The sequence below is a fragment of the Lolium perenne genome, chromosome 5, assembly GCF_019359855.2.
Source record: "Lolium perenne isolate Kyuss_39 chromosome 5, Kyuss_2.0, whole genome shotgun sequence".
NCBI lineage: Eukaryota > Viridiplantae > Streptophyta > Magnoliopsida > Poales > Poaceae > Lolium > Lolium perenne.
The window spans coordinates 243347149-243353600 of NC_067248.2; the positions used below are offsets into that span (position 1 = coordinate 243347149).

Below are 6452 nucleotides of genomic sequence, written 5' to 3' on the forward strand. Positions count from 1 at the left end.
GTTCATGTATGCTGCTCTAGCTTGGGTTCTGTGTGTATTACTTGCAATTTGGCAAATACCAGGGCAATGGTATGTTGTCCCTTGTGCTCAATTTCATGTGTATGCTCAATTGAGCATTACTGTTGGTTTAACTGCATGTTTCAGTGATGAGCACCAAGTGCTTTACTTATTTAGCTTGATCCAGTGGTTCATCCAGCCTTGGATGTGCTTCTGGATACAATCATTTGATTATCCATTAGGTTATCTGTGAAGCAACTGTTGATTATCTGAGGCCAATTAATTGTCTGGTCTATGCTCTGTTGCTTAGTGATGCTCTAGCATGCTCTAGCATGCTATAGCAAACTCTGATGATCATGTGATCATCAACAGCTGGTCATTGGATGGTTTACCTGTTGCCTATGCCTTACTGTTACTTATCTCTGTGTATGTGTGTGGCACAGATCAGTGCTGATGCTTGCTGTGATCCTCTGGATCATTAGCAAATGTTTGTTTCATGACTTACTTGTTAGTATCAATTATCTGTGTTGCCTATATTGATTGAATGGATAATTGATGTGAACTGTGATACAGTGATGATCATCACAATTGATTGGCTTGGGCTAGATGGATGCCAACAGTGGTTGGGAACCCTAGCTCTTCTTTGAACCCAATCAGGGTGATGATATTTGTACTTGGCTTGGTGGTTTGGCTGTTCTAGGGTTTGAGGTGACCCTGGTAGTAGTTATATGCTGCCCTAGGGTAGCTCCCCTCTTTGTTGGCTTGCTGTTACTCACCAAATGCTTTCTGGGTGATCCATTTATTGGATTGCCAGTAGCTCTTGATGTTGAAATCAAATAGACAATGTTTTGTCTAGATCTAATGGTCAAACTATCTATAGGTGCTAAGTGTGTGTAAATAGGCTAACTTGTGCTCTCATCTCTTGCTGGATTTCTCCAGTTATGCATTGATTGTCATAACTGTTGTTCCCTTTATATGATTTACTAGTGGCCTTACTACCTTTGCTTGCACCATATGGCTTAGTAGCCAGATGATGATACAACTGGGTACTCACACCCCTTTGCTTGTGTGTGATTGATGCATATGCTTATTTATGAGCAAGACAGATGCTTGCTCATGATTCCTTGGTATACCTCACTCCAGCTCCTAGAATTTGGTGTTGGTGTAGAGGTTTTGCTTCTGGTTGAATTATGAGCTTGCCCTGCTCCTCCTGGCTTGCTGGTGATGCTTGGTGAATTTCTGGTGTTTGGGAAATAGATTGAACAACAGTAGTTGTTCTTGTGTTCTTGTGTTCTTGTGTTCTTGGTAACTTACCCAGTGAAGCTGCTGTCGATGAACAGCTAGTTCTGGCGGTGGAAAAGGTCTTATACCCTCTCTACTTTGCTCTCTTTGTCGACAGCTGAGCCTGGCACACAAGTGTGACTCACTAGCTGTGTGTTACACATGCACACTGCATTGCGTGCTGCCTGGTTGTGTGTGTGTGCAAGTGTTGTGCACTTGGACTTGGTCCTATCTGTGGCATGGATCTGCTCGGCAGAGGCTTGATCATATCCTCTTCATTTCAATTGTTTGCTAACCTGCCAAGTGGCAATGCCACTTGGCATAATGTGCCCTATGTTGTGTTTGTTTATAGGGATCAAGCTGATGCTCCAAGGATCATGGAGATCATCAAGTACAAGGCTAAATGAAGATTAGCTTGTAGTGTTAGGGTAGATCATTGAATTGTAATTTCCTTTTTTCTTTTCTTTTTCTAATTTTGTCCATTCTTGTAATATGTTGTAATTCATAATTCTATTCTAAATATTGTAAATACAATGTATCATGTGTGTGATTATCAATAAAGCTCAAGTTTTCCTTAATGAGCTTAATGCAATTATTGTATTACTTATATTCTTGCTTAATGATAATTGTGTGTTAAATTATCTTCAAATTTGAATTATTTGATAATCATTTGATGTTTGAATTTGAAATTCAAATTAAAATTTGGTTTGAATTCATTCAAACAACTTAACTTATAATTCAATCATGCAACTATAATTTCAATGCAATTCCACTTCTCTCTTCTCAAAACCCTAATTTAGACAAGTAGGAACAAGTTCATCGCACTCTCGAAACCCTAACCCTGTAGGATGTCGAGAGAAAAACCTGTCCCTCTTCGATGCAGTTTTGTTTTAAAAACGCGAAATTTCCCCGTAATTTACCATGCAATGCACATCCCTTTCTAAAATCTACCCCTCGATCGTCTCTAAACCTGGGACATTACAATCAAGTCCTCCAGAAATATAGTTAAGTTCTTCATCGAGTAGTACAACTTGAGTCTATGCCCAAGTGCAAACACTTGCCCATAGACTCGGGGGCTACTCCCAACGGGAGCGCTGTCGCGCACCCGATAGAAAAATAACTTCGAGAATCGTCGACATCGTCTATGCCACACATGATCTACGACATGGACCTCGCTTTGTATTTCTTCGACTTCGGAGATGGTTATGCTTGGAGTTTCTACGTAAGTCTTCAACTTCCCTATAAACTCGGGGGCTACTGATATGGGCATACCCTTCGGGTACCCATTATTAGTATACCTGGCTCGGCCCAATATGGAGAAGACCAAATATGGAGAAGGCCCAACAAGGTAACCCGAAGAAGTAGTCGACTAGGACTCTTGTAAAACCCTAGGCTGGTTGCATATATAAAGCTAGCCAGGGCACCCGAAATAAAGGGAGAACATATAGATAGCAGATAGACAACATAGCTCCGCCTACGGCGGCACCCTGTAAACATACTTATGATCTTATACTGGATTGCTAGCAGCACGTAGGGATCCTCCACCGAGGGGACCCGAAGCTGGGTACGTCGTGTGCCTAATCTCGCTCCCGGAATCTCCATCGTCGCTCTCTCCCGAAACCCCAGTCTACAATACGTAGGCATTGCCGAGGTGATCCCTCGTCAATATTGTTCTACTAACCGTTGCTTCCGGTTGCACTGTTATTCTGCAAGTTTGTGCATTGTAATGCATCGCACTTGCTAACCAAAATGACATCCAAAGATTTGCTGGAGTTGCAGGTTCATCCGGCTGCGGTGGTGGTTGAGGCGCCGCAGGCAGCGCGCAGCCGTTGAGGCCAAGCATGGAGTACGCCGTTTTAAGACGACGCGACATTTTTGAGGTGGAGAGGAGAGACTGGCGCGGCGGCGGTGGTGGAGACGAGAGAGGACACCGCGACTACGGTGGTGGAGATGAGAGGATAGCACCGCGATGGTGGACGGTGTACGTACTAATAGGGGCGCTAACTACCCGCATTTACGGTGGCGTAGGCGAGTGGACGCCGTGTGGCCAGTCGCCGCCCTCATCGCCGCCTCTGTTTCCGCGCAGGAGATCATTAAACGCCGATGACCAACCTTCCCGCGTCGCATCCGATGCGAACCTTCGCGTCCTCTCGCTGACAAGACGCCCTCACCCGTGAAAACCGTCGTTGCCGACGCGGCACGGGGTTGCCGGCGCTTCTATTGGGATGAAAAACCGTCAGCGCTACTTCAAACGCGCCGGTGCGAGCCCATTTCGCCTCCAAAACTATATGGGGCCGCTGAAGGAGATGCTCTTAGAGCATCTCCAGTCGCGTCCCCCAAACCGTCCCCCAAACCGCGCCGGATCGAGCGTTTGGGGGACGTGTTTTGTTCGTGCCGCCTTTGGGGGACGTCGCTCCCCAGTCGCGTCCCCGAAACGCCGCTCCCAAACATTAATAATAATTTAAATAGATAGAATAAAACTCTTTACTAATATTCAAATCGGTTCAACATAAACAAAATACATATAAAACTTCGAAAAAACATAATTAAATTACATACAAATTATTTTAAACTACTACTTCTTCTTCGATGATGGCCCCGCCTCGTCGTCGTCGTCACGGTGGCGCTTCCTGCTCGTCACCTCTTCCGAAGAGGCGGTGTCGGCCGACGCGTCGGAGTCCTCCTCGTTGTCGCCGGTGCTCGCCGGCTGCGCCTTGGCCTTGGCGGTATTGGCCTTCGCGTCCGCCTCCGCCTTCGCACGGGCCACCGCCGCCTCCTCTGATGACCATTCTTCCTCCGCGTCCTCCTCCACGCCCAGCCATTCCTCCGCGCTGTCAAGTGGCGGGAGGGAATCGTCGTCGCTGCTGGGCGTCGGAGCTTTCTCCCACCAATGGCGCCATCCAGCAGGCTTTCCCTCGCTGGAGGTGTCGGACGGAAGCTCGGAGATGTAGCTCATCGTCGCTGGAGGTGTCGGATGCGGCCGGTGAAGATCCAATAGCGCCGACGTACGGGTCTTATTGAGCGCGGATGATCGGCGGCGCAGAAGTCGAAAAGACCAGCGGTTGCTCTTCCGAGGAGTCCCGACTCCATTCCGGCGGTTGCCGCGTCGTCGACGCGGTTGCCAATGCGACGGTTCCGCTTCCCGGCAACTGCACCGTCGCTACGTAGGCGACGGTTAGGTTAAAATTAACTGTGCCGCTGACGCGTCGGCCCCGCGCTTCCTCGCCTCGCTTTTCGTTGTGTCCGGCGTCCCCGGAGCGTCCCCTGTGGGACGGGGACGGGCTCGGGGCGCCGGACACCGTATCGGGCCGCGCCGGACAAAAAAGGGCTTTGGGGGACGCGGCTGTAACGCTTTTTCTGTCCGGCGCGCCCTAAATCCCTTTGGGGGACGCGACTGGAGATGCTCTTATACACCTTGTGGAGATGTCGAACAAACGTCTCTGCCGTCCGCTGCGCTGGGCCGGTATGGGATTGTCGACATTAAATTGAGCTTCAAAATGTGCCGGCCACTTTTAAAGGGCGTGGGTGAGATGTTGTTTTGTGCCCGTTTACTCGATAGAACTAGTATTGAGATCATTATTGGGACGTTAAACTATACAAAGAAGAAGGGCTAGAAAAAGACACCCGAGGGGCGGCACTATTGGTCGGAGAGAAAATGGTCGCTGAACAGTGGCAGAATAATTTCACAAATAGGTCACATCTGATCATGTGCGTGAGTGCCTGAGTGGTCACCATACAGGGCAACTTTGATTGATCCACGTATTTGAGGTGGACAAAGTATAGGCTAATTAAATCCAGACAGGTCCACCTGGGCCATCTGTGGAGCCCTCGGAGGCTGGCCGGGATCTTTTCCGGATCGATCTCAGCATCAAGATCATCGTCTGGTGCTGCGCTCTCAGAGCATCTCCACTCGTCCCCCGACGAGGTCCCCGGCGAGCGTTTTTTCCATCCGGACGGCGTAATTCGGTCCAGTCGCGCCCCCGGTTCCTCGTTTTCGTCCGGATTTGGGCCTAAATCCATCCGGCGATCCCACGCCATCCCCGGCCCCCCGGGGAGCGCTCGGGGACTCCCACTAGTGGAAAACAGGCCTTTTGATCCGGGTGGTTAGGGCCTTTTGTCGCGGGCGGCCAGCCGCGACAAGCAAGGCGCGATAAAAGGGTGGCCTTTTATCCCGGGTCACTTACGACCCGCGACATAAGGTCCACCACGTGGCAGCCGCGGGGCGCGCAGGCACGAGCCCTTTGTCGCGGGCGGTATTACCACCCGCGACAAAAGGCCCTCTACGTGGCGCGCGCACAACGCTTCTGCTTTAGGGTTTGAGGGGTGCAGCACCCCTCCCCCCCGCCACCGACCGCCTGTTATTTCATTTTTTTCGTCCGAAAATAAAAGTTGCATATATTTGTACGCTACTAGAAGTTGTACACATTCATTCATTATATATATATAGATCGATCAAACAAAGATTGGAAGCAGAAGTCGATTCCCCTTACACATATTCGTAGGTTCCCTACATATATACATGGAGCTCACGATCGACAAACGGTACTAACGACCGTCTATTTGGAGGTAGAACAACTATCTGGACTAAACAAGCCTTTGTTGTTTATTACTTCTCTAACCAAAAGTCCCGCCAGTTCCTCCGCGATTCCTAGTGCGTGTTCCTTTGGTTGGAGTCTGTCCCGCATGAAGTCGACCTATATACGAAAATGAGATGAGTATGACTATATCAGTCTTGATAACGAAATATTGATGATAATAAATAAAGTTGTGAATGTTATTGCTTACGTCGAATTTATTTCTGTTCTGCTTCTCAGTGGTTAACATGCGAATGGACTCGCAAACGTAGTATCCACATAGATTCGTCCCTTGTGGCTCTTTGGGGGCACGGTACAGGATTAAATGTTAGCTTCTTTGCAAAGGTAATCTCCTTATGAACATTCTTCAAAGCTTGCCAAGCCCTGCCATGCAAAAGAATGATTGAATGAGTGGATAATTAATTGATATCTCACGAAAGATAAAGCGCGGCGATGAAGGAAATTACACTTGGAGCAACTTACGCAAGTCCTGGAACCCGTCCAGGCCTCTACTCAGTGGGTCTTTTACTTCAACTATTCCCTTATCAGGTTGAATGTCTAGTAGAATCCAGTGGAAGCTGCACATGTTATGCATATACG

General features: G+C 48.4%; 1 long non-coding RNA gene across 1 annotated transcript; it reads right to left on the minus strand.

Annotated features, from left to right (window-relative positions):
- Positions 1 to 5688: 5688 nt before the first annotated feature.
- Positions 5689 to 6150, minus strand: LOC139831415 (uncharacterized). Its single transcript, XR_011746116.1, has 2 exons — positions 6064 to 6150; positions 5689 to 5972 (listed from the first exon to the last, which is right to left on the minus strand). It is a non-coding gene; the product is annotated as an uncharacterized lncRNA (long non-coding RNA).
- Between the last annotated feature and the right edge of the window lie 302 nt (positions 6151 to 6452).